An 11234-nucleotide genomic window follows, 5' to 3' on the forward strand; every position below is an offset into this window, starting at 1 on the left:
GTGGAGCTGAGTGTGAAAACAGATTTGGATATCGTCAGTTTATATCTGAGAGGATGTGTTATTTTCTCTGTCAGCTACTCAAAAAAAATGCTCCTCGCTCCAGACTGATGAGATTATTATTCACAACGTCTATATTAATTACATAATGCTCCATGCTGTATGATTCACTGTGTGTCCATGAGGACGACCATAACATAGGACACGCCCCTTTACCCTTTGACCCTGCTCAGTCAGCGTGGTTACATGCTAAGCTAACCTAAACACATCTATCACAAATGGATATGAGTAGATCTATTCTTTATACGTCTATCAATTGTCAGCATTAAAAGCTTAAGTTTGTGGATGAAGGTCCACGAACCACAGGATGAAAACCCCAGCATCACAAACAAAGTGGTGTAGATTCATCTGCTCACTTCATTAAGTCACAGGATGTCAAAGTTTATTTCCACAACTGAGGTCAAAGGTCAGAGAGCAATAGAGACAGACAGAGAGAGAGAGAGATGCTGGATGCGGTTACCATGACAACAGGAATAACATCCAACCTGAGTCCGTCTGTCAGATTGTGAGTCGACAGCAGGAGGAGAAACAAGCTACGTACGTAGCTCCAGGTTGGCGTGATGTTTTCACAGCTCGCAATGAATCATCTCTCACACACACACATACACACACACACACACACACATACACACAAGCTTTTTGCATTTAATCTCTTTGCAATGTCAAGAGCACGACACACTGTGTGTGTGTGTGTGTGTGTGTGTGTGTGATTCTGAGGACACAAGTGTTAGAGGGGTAAACAGTGTAAATGAATCAGAGGATGTAGATCCTTCAGCTCCCCCTGGTGGTTACTCTGTTTACTACATCAACGTCACTGACTGAACAGAAAAATGCTTTTATTCTTCAAACACATCAGGACCTTTTTCCTCAAATGTAGACATCTGAATCAAAGAATGAATAAAATATATATTATGATCTACATCTATATGTCTATAATTATTTTAAACTAGGTCAGTGCCCGTAGGAAGTATGTATAGATATAATAAAGTGGGAGGTTCAGTAGCTTTTTCATGGATGGTTTAATGAGGTTGTGTTTGAAGGTGTGACGTCAGAGACGTTTAGGTTTGTTATGTAATGTGTAGAGTGATAATTATTATTTTTATATAGTTTGACTTTTAGCAAGGAAACTGTAGGGAGTTGAACCACATCTATTCCCATTCCAGTTTGTTGTCAGTCTGATCCTGATCCGCAGAGATATTTGAGACACTCACTCTGTATCTATATGATCCCCCTTGGTAATGTTATGAGAAAATACTCTGTTAACTTCCACTGCTATGCTGATGATACCCAACTGTATGTATCAATGAAGCCAGGTGAGACAAATCAGCTATCTAAACTTGAGGTCTGTCTAAAGGACATTAGGGCCTGGATGGACCAAAATTTTCTTCTTCTCAACTCAGACAAGACTGAGGTCATTGTACTGGGCCCGCGACACCTTAGAGAAACCTATGCTAGCCTAACTGCCCTAGATGGCATTACTCTGGCACAAAGCACAACTGTTAGAAACCTTGGGGTTCTATTTGATCAGGACTTATCCTTCAACTCTCACATAAAACAAACTTCAAGAACTGCCTTCTTTCATCTCCGTAACATTGCTAAAATCAGATCTATCCTGTCTCAGGGCGACGCCGAAAAACTAGTCCATGCTTTTGTTACCTCTAGACTGGATTATTGTAATTCTCTTTTAGCAGGCTGCCCGAGCAAGTCGCTTAAGACACTTCAGCTGGTTCAAAATGCTGCAGCACGTGTACTGACTAAAACTAGGAGAAGAGATCACATTACTCCTGTATTAGCCTCTCTGCATTGGCTTCCCATAAAATATAGAATAGAATTCAAGATTCTTCTTCTCACTTATAAAGCCCTAAATGGACAGGCACCAGTCTATCTCAAGGAGCTTGTAGTGCCATACAATCCCCCCAGAACACTACGCTCTCAAAATGCTGGACTACTCGTTGTTCCATTCATCTCTAAAAGTAGTATAGGAGGAAGAGCTTTCAGTTATCAGGCCCCACTTCTCTGGAACCATCTACCAACCACGGTTCGGGGGGCAGACACCCTCTCTACCTTTAAGGTTAGGCTCAAAACATTCCTCTTTGATAAAGCTTTTAGTTAGGAACCAGCTCATAGCTCATAGTTAAGATGCAATAGGCATAGACTGCCGGGGGGGGGGGTCTGGCATGCTCGGTTGGAGAGAGGTTGGAGAGGGCGTTAAGAGAGAGGTCATTTAGGTTAGAGAGGGACCGGAGAGGGTCCCATTCCTCTTCTAAACACTCCCTCTATGTCTGCTTCTTCCCTTGTGTGTTTGCTCCTGTACTCCTTCTGGCTTTTGTCTTGCAGGTCCGTGGGATCCTCAGTGTGGAGTTACAGAGTCTCAACAACTCTGTCTCCACCCTTTCCTCTGCACACACCCAACACAGCATAACGTGGATGGCTGTTCATCATAGGAATGGGATCCACACAAGGTTCCTGCTGCTTAACAGAAGGTTTTCCTTGCCGCCATGATGAATTCATGTTGGGTGTGGGATACATATGTATGTGTATATACGTATATATGCATATGTGTGTATCCATAAAATGAAGAGTCCGTCCTTAAGACTGCTCTACTGTAAAGTGCCTTGAGATACCTTTGGTTATGATTTGGCGCTATACAAATAAAGATTGATTGATTGATTGATCACACACACACACACACACACACACACAGGGTCGGTCCTATGAAATTCTGGGCCGGGGAGCAAAACCATTGTGTAGCCCCCCCTACTTTTCTGTTATGTCTGTAACGACATATAAACAGTGTTTGATCTTCACCTGTTTACATTAAACGTGCAGTGTGACGGTAACGAGTTGTTTTGTGTTTATAACGTCATCGACCGGCGGAGACCTCTGGATCTATACACAGTCACACTCTGAAGCCAAACCATTTCCAAATGTCACCATTATTCTTTTTCTTTTTTACTAACTAACTCTTCATTTAATTGTCTTAATATTGTGGCTGTGGGTGCTGAGGTGAGTGAGTGGAGGACGGGGGGTAAGTGTGTGTGTATCCACAGTGTCTTCTTGTTTTTGATCTTCTGCTGCTTGAACGTTAAACCACGAACCGTAAACCTTTTTAGCATTTTCTGCCTTTTTTTTGTACGTTCTACTTTTTGTTTTACCTATCTCTGTTTACACAAACCCAATTTCAATATATTTACCGACATGTTGGCAAGTCACGGTCTGAATGTCTAGCGTTGACTCAAGTCTCTCTTGCGCATGCGGCATGGGCAATACTAACTAAAGGTGGAGGGAGGGGCGTGACCACACACATTTTGACACATTTTTTTTAATAACTTGTTATGGGGGAAAAACCGTAAGAGCAACATAAAGGGTTTTTTGTCCTGAGTAACAAAAAAATTGATAATAATCAGAATTTTATATATTGGGAGGATTAGGGAGGAGGCCTCCTGCAGGCCTGGGCCCGGTGCAATCGCTCCTGTTGTTACCCCCGTAGAACCGGCCCTTCTCACACACACACACAGATTTTTTGCTTTTATAGAGAAATAACAAATTACTGATGTTAAAAGATTGTCTTCTCCTTTGTCACAGACGTATAAATAGAACTCAGCACTGACAACCAACAATGGAGTGTGTGTGTGTGTGTGTGTGTGTGTAGAGGACTAGTTCACCTGTTGGTCATCTGTCCTTAAAATCAGTCACAGGATAACACAATGACCACTGTGAGCCTAACAGCAGGAGGACGAGTCAGATCACGCTGTTCGCTCAGTGTGCACGCACACAGGATGCTGATTGGCTAATTCTCAGTCCTCTCCTGGTGGATGATTGGAGGCGTTCGTCTCTTTTTGTGTCTCTGAGGGAAAGTGGAGGAGGAAAGTTGCATATGCTGCTGTGGAGGATTACGTTGATCCAACTTAATGCCTGAGAGCTGCAATCATTCATAACTCCAGGAGCCACCGCTGCTCAACGCCATCTGTCACTGACAGGGATTAACTTCCAGGAAGATGGAGGGGGGGGGGGGGGGACGTATAGACGAAGCTGAACTCTCTCACACACACACACACACACTCGCACACAATTGTGCCAGCTCAGATATTTTTATACTGCATTTGTATTTGTATGGAGGTAGATTTGTGTCTTTATTACTCAATCAGAAATTATATTTTCAATCAAAATAATCAAAGAAAAAAGTGTTCAATAACAAAAAATATTTCAGACAAAAAATTGCATTTAAACACTTTTTTCTTTTATTGAAGTCATTTTTTTTGTATTCAGGCCATATTATGGACATTTGTGTCTTTATTATTCAGAAGAAAAATGAAACATTTCAATCAACAACAAAAAAATGACTTCAATAAAAGAAAAAAGTGTTTAAATGCAAAACTATTTTTAGCCCCCCAAAATTAAGCTTTTATTCTTTGATTTATGTGAAAAAACTTTTGAAATAATAATTTAATGATAAAAAAGATTTTAATCAGTAATTAAAAAAATCAATTACTAGGTTTTTTAGGAAAACATGGGATGGAGGCTGTGATGTCACTCTGCTCTCTGTGTGTCTCCTCACAGGTGGATCTTCCTCTTCCTCCTCCTTTTCTTTTCATCTCTGTGCCTTCGACCAAAACTCTCATGGGAACCTGTGGAGCTCTCCTTCCTCCTCCGTTTGCTTTTTTTTCTTCCCAGAAGAACTAAGAGGATGGGTCAGCTGATGAGCACCAACACTAGCAGACAGCGCCAAATTCCAGCTTTGACTTTATTTTTGTATCGATGTTTTCCTGATTTCTATTTTTCTAACGGATCAAAGAAGAAGACATACAGAACAGACTGAACCATGTGGTGGGGGGGGGGGGGGGGAGGGGAGGGGGGTGAACCAAAAGCCATAGAAACTCAGAAAGCATCGCAATGCATTCAGGAAGTATTTAGTATCTCTACCTTGGTGTGGCCTGTTCTTCTTCTCTTCTTTTCTACTTTCCTACATATCAGCCAGGCATGAAGACCTGTATGTGTGTGTGTATGTGTGTGTGTGTGTGTGTCCTCTGGGTCCTAGAGGGCGGCTGTTCTGCAGGTTTCACAAGTTTTGCTGCTCTAACACTGAAGCTTTGTTTCCGCGTTGATGGAACCAAAGTTGGGCTTCAGTTAGAAAATGATGGTGGACCAAACCTGTCAAAATATAAAATAAATGAAGAACTAAATAAACATGAAAAGCAGAACTAAGTTAGTGTTTTCACCTTAATAAATCCTTCACAAAGTCCCTGTGAAGGTAATACAAGTGTTTATGGGGTGATTGGGGGTCTTTCACCCCCCCCTGCTGTCTATGACCAGAAAACAGCACTTGTAACTTTCCTGCCTCTGACCCAGTGACAGCCCAATACAGACTAATGCTAGATTATGACTGTGGCTGCACATGGTTGTCTACTAATTCATTTTATCAAACTTATATCAGGGCGGAGCCAGCAAAAAAAAGGCAGAGAAGACGTTTGTCTGAGGAACGGAGCAACTCCATCAGTGACAGCTCAGCAGCAACACACAGCAATCACACACACTGTCGTCACGGCAACAGGCACGCACACACACTCGCAACCCAGCTCTCCATCAGGCAGCACACACACAATTATCCATCCATCCATTTGTCAGCACACAAACAAACACACACATTTCCACACTTCCATATTACTCCCACATCATTCATTTTTTTACTCTTTTACTTGTGATTTAACCAAAAGGGACCTTTAGGGGGAGCTCTAAGCACAAGTTACTTAGTTCTGCTTTAACAAAAATGAATTTTTACGTTTAGTCATTTAATCATTTATTTTGTAAATATAAAAATATTTTTAATTTTGGCAGGTTTGGGTTGCAACTAAATATCATTGTAAATGAGGGGGCAGTCCTACGTGTGAATCCCTTTTTTTTTTTTTTTTTTTTGCATGTATTTATTTAATGATGTATTTGTATTTTAACTTTTGATTTTTTTTTCCCACTTATTTGTATTTACTTTTCAATTCAGGTACTGTGGGGTCCCCGCTCTCTGGGACCTTTATTTTGTATCTGAACAGGTTGAGAACCACTGGATCAGAGAACATGAAACGTTTATTTTTTGATGATGCTGAGCGTGTTGGGAGCATGAAAACATCTAAACCCTGAAACGGTTTGTTGGCTTAAACAATGAAAAGCTCTGCATTGGTCAAAGGTTGGAGGTTTAAAAACAATTTCTGTTTTTTATTAAAAAAAAATAATAATCATCATAAGCAGCGCCCCCTACTGGATCAGATCCAGCTGTGCCTTTTCTTCTTCTTTGGTTTTAAAACCGTTCACATTAATACACACAGATCAACACACTGGACATCTGTGTTTCTGTTGGAGACGTTATTATATTTATTTATTTATTATTATTTGGGGCCAGGCATCACAAACTATTGTTATCCTTTGTTTTATTCTTCTGATTAATAATAAATAATCACCTAATTCTGCACAAAGCTCCAGTCCCGTCAACATGAAGCCCATTTTTCAATGTTCATTTAAAAAAAAAAAAAAAAAGACAAAAATTTAGAGTAACTTGTCATATTTTGTCAATTCTTTTTTTTTTTTTTTTTTACAGCATTTTGAATTTAACTCATGCTAACAATTGAAGTCAATAAAAAAATGACATTTTAAAACATTAGTTTTTCACTGATGAGCCAATAAACCATTGTTAAAAACTAATGACCAACATTTCCCTGATGTTTACATGTAATGTGTGTATTTTGGGATTTTTGTCTCAATAAGTGAATTTTTGACAGTAGTTTTAAACCTGCCTTTAAACGCTAACAGCTGCTAACTTGCACACAGGGGACTGGATTAGTGAAGCTACAGGTGACATTTCCATGAGCTAATGCTAATTAGCAACATCTCTTTGGACAGAAATTGTAAAATTACATCAGCATTACACGTTACTCTTCAGAGGTTGTGGGTTCGATCCCGAGGCGTTAGCTGTCTATGTGCTCTAAATTTTCTGTCCCATTGGTGTGTGAAATATTGGAACCACTTTATCATAAAAACTCAATTTAAATCAAGTCCATTTAACATTTGCTCAGAATTGCCTGTCCCCGACCATTGTATTTTTACAATCATTACTATAATATGGTGACACATTAAATCACATTTGATCAGATCATCTGGAGTTGACTCAGGAAACCAAATGTGTCAAGTTTAAAATAGTAATTGAGTTTTGAGGAGTTTTTACAAGAAAAGTTACTCCTTTTATTTTGAAAATCAGGTATTTATATGAATATTTAGTTGAACTCAGGTCAAACATACTTTAATATTTTATATATATATATTATATATGGGGCACCGATTGTAAAGTTGCACATGCTAAAATAAACAGCAACTTTTAGCAACAAGCAAATTTAAAAAATGTGAACTTATTTACCTTCGGGCAGATTTACAGCAATATATGTGAAATGTGTGATAATTACTTTTTTCAAAAATACAATGTTCATAATAAATGAATAAATATAAAGCTTCTGGTGAATTTGCATATTAGCTAAATATATAGTTTCACTTGTGACATTTAGATTTACAGTCAACATTTAGATTAAACATTTAATAATTAGATTTAACATTTAGATTAAACATTTACATTTAAGGAGCGGGAGAATTGTGGTTAGCCACAAGAGCGGCGCCCGCCATATTTAGATGAACAAAATGGGAGAACAACAGGAGAGTTGAGGAGAAATGGCAGGTTTACAGGGAGTGTCTGTCTGCAGAAACTTCCTGGTGATAAGATGAGACAGTCTTGGATATTTGGCTATGGGAGCCAAAAGGTAGATAAACAATGTGTTTTTGATTCAGGCTAGGTCAGTTTCAAAGCTTTCTGTCCTGAGTCTCTCTGCATTAATCCAATAAAGTGGCCTTAACTTGCGAGCCCGGCACCCAACTTCTCCTAGTTGGTTTCAATTCCTCGTAAACGTTCCAAAAGCAGCTCCTGCTTGGTTTTGAGTTCATTCATCACATGAGTCTGAGTGTTGAGAGCCCTTCCCCATCCTTCAGAAATCACTGGCAGCCTTCCCTAAACAGTTGACAGCGTAATACAGACTTTGTGATAGGTCAGAAAGCTGCCTGCTCCAATCAGCAGCATACCTGCTACCATAATTCCAGTCATGTAAATGTCCTCTACGTCTTCCATTGAAAGTATTGACAGACAAACAACTCGCCACTTGTTCCAAGGGTCCAGTGCATATCCAGCTGCAAACGTCCTGCTTGGACATGCAGGCTCACCACTGCCTGATCTTTTTTGTTGATAAAATTTGATCGATTGCATTGAGAGACCAACTGATCAATTCCATAATTCCAGTTTTGGATGAGATGCAAAAAGAGTCTCCTATTAGATTCACTAGACCAAACAAAACAAAAGCAGCAGCAAGAACAGATACGGGTAGGAAGAGAGGGAGCAAAGAAAACTCCGCCTTCGTCGAGTAGCAGAAGAGAAATTATTTAACATTTAGGTTTAACATTTATATATAAATGTAACATTAAGATTTAAGAATTAGATTTAATATATATCATTTAAAATTAACATTTAGATTTAATATTTAGAGTTAACATTTAGATGTAATGTTTAACATTTAGGTTTAACATTTATATATAAATGTAACATTAAGCTTTAAGAATTAGATTTAATATATATCATTTAGAATAAACATTTAGATTTAATATTTAGAGTTAACATTTATATGTAATGTTTAATATTTAGGTTTAAGATATTTAATATTTAGATTTAACATTTACATTTAGATTTAACATTTACATTTAGATTTAACATTTACATTTAGATTTAACATTTAGATTTAACTTGATTTTCTGATTTAGCATTTAGATTTAACATTTATATATAAATGCAACATTAAGATTAAAATTCCATATAGTATAACATATACATTTAGGTTTAGATTTAACATTTAGGTCTAGATTTAATATTTAGATTTGACAATGACATTATATTTTTACGAGAAAAGTAAATATAACAAATATTGCTGTAAATCTAGTCAAAAGTCACATTAAAAAATGACTTACATTTTTTAAACGTGGTTTGTTTGTTAAATGTTGCTAAAGTTTCTATTTATTATATTATTTTATATATAGAAAGAGAGAGAAAGATGATGAAAGGTGTCACTAAGCTGAAGTTAAACAGTTTGATGGAGAAGTTACAGCCGTGGTGTTTCCTGCAGTCAATCGTGCACCGTGTGTTTGTTTTCCTCAGAGTTTATTTAATGTCGATGATCTGCTGAGGGTGAATCATGCATAACCTGTCCAGGGACGCTGATTATTCTATTCATTCATTCATTCATGTTTCATCAGATCATTTCAGTGTGAACACATGTTTTTTTTTTACATTCTGTTTTATGTGCAACTTCAACCACATGTGGAGGAGCTGCAGATACAGATGGTTTGTGTGTGTGTGTGTGTGTGTGTGTGTGTGTGTGTGTGTGTGTGTGTGTGTGAAGCTGAAACCTTTAAAGAACCTTCAGTGACTCCCTGAAAACTAAAGCTGCCAAAATGCTCTGAAGAAGCCAAAACGTTGTTTATTTAGTGTGTAGACGTGGTTTAAAAGTGTTAAACCTCATCCCGTCAGTGTCACGTTGTGTTTTTAAATGACATGAATTCCTCCTTGTTAAACTGTTCATCATTAATATGCACAAGAGTTAGGAAATAAACAGAGAAACCGACTCTGCTGCATTCTTTTATTTCACCACTAGAGGGAGACAAAGGGAAAAAAAGAAGAAAAAAAAGGATTTGTAATAAATTAGATTTAAAGGGGACATATCATGCTAAATCCACTTTTTTAGCCCTTAAATGCATTTTGTTGTATATTTAGAGTGTTTAGAAGTACAGAAAAAATCAAATTAATCTCTTCAGGTGCTCCGTAGATATCTTTATTTTCTGTTTTGCTCATATTTTTCAATCTGTTTCGATTTTTCTATTCTCTATTACGTTTTTTGAACTATTACATCACAATATTTGCAGCAGAACTGCCATATTAGTTCATCAACTCCAGGTCCAACACTTCGAGCAATCCGCCATTTTTATTTCTCACTTTTATTTTGTAGTCCAAGCTCCAGGATGCAGAAGTTACGAGAGGATAAGTCTAAATGTTGGGTTGTTGGATGTAGTAACCCACACGCTTCATTACACCGTCTCCCAGCATCAGAACCTTTTCAAAGTGTCTGGTTGAGTTTTATTTTTTATAGAAATGTACCACATCTGTGGATAAGGTCATTTTTGTGTGTGTGAAGCACTTCAATGATGACTGCTTCATCAACCTCCACCAGTATAAAGAAGGATTTACAGAAAGACTTTGTCTGATTGAGGGTTCAATTCCTTCTATCTTTGGAGACGATGAACAGAGCACTTCGGTAAGCTGTAAATAACGCTAAAAAGTGTGATGATAAGACGTCCCTGTCATTGTTTTGTTAGCATTAGCAGTTGCACCGTCTTCATATGTTAGCGCTGTGTGCTCGTTTTAGATCCTTGATGATATGGCCTACGTGATTTAATTTAAGTCTAAAGTTTTCATTAGTCATTTCATTTTGACGTTTTTGTCTTTGAAAAGACTGTATTAAAATGCATTTCGTGACGTTAGCTTGGCGCTAGCGTTAGCTCGGTGCTTGTGTTAGCTCACTTGTTAGGGTTCTGCAGGTTCATCATCATCATTTTCATCTCGCTCCACTGGGTCAGACTCTGGCTGGAACATGTAAGGCTGGATGGACAAGTCTAACGTTGTTGACATTTTATAAATAACCTCTGAATAAAAAGTTTATGCTCCGCTACATAGCCGTATCTCTTCTATCAAACTACAAAAATGGCCGAGCAGGGTGGAGTTGAACCGAGTGTCACCTGAAGAGGGGGCGGGGTATGGAGTGTCTCATTTGCATTTAAAGAGACAGTACCAAAACGAGTTGCTCTCAGAAGCACATCAGAAAAGGGGTAGAAAAGGGGTGGAGCTATAATAATGAGGAATTCAGACCCAAGCAGTGCAGTTCTGCTTTATATAGACCATAACTGTATGATTTATATGTAAAAAGGAAGGATTTAAAACCATGATATGTCTGCTTTAAAATAAGAATCGTCATTGTCATCCCACAGTGTGCAACGAAATACTGTGCAAAAAAACTTCACTAACAAGTATATATATAGAGTTAAACATCAAA

The sequence above is a fragment of the Gouania willdenowi genome, chromosome 6 (assembly GCF_900634775.1).
Source record: "Gouania willdenowi chromosome 6, fGouWil2.1, whole genome shotgun sequence".
Lineage (NCBI taxonomy): Eukaryota > Metazoa > Chordata > Actinopteri > Blenniiformes > Gobiesocidae > Gouania > Gouania willdenowi.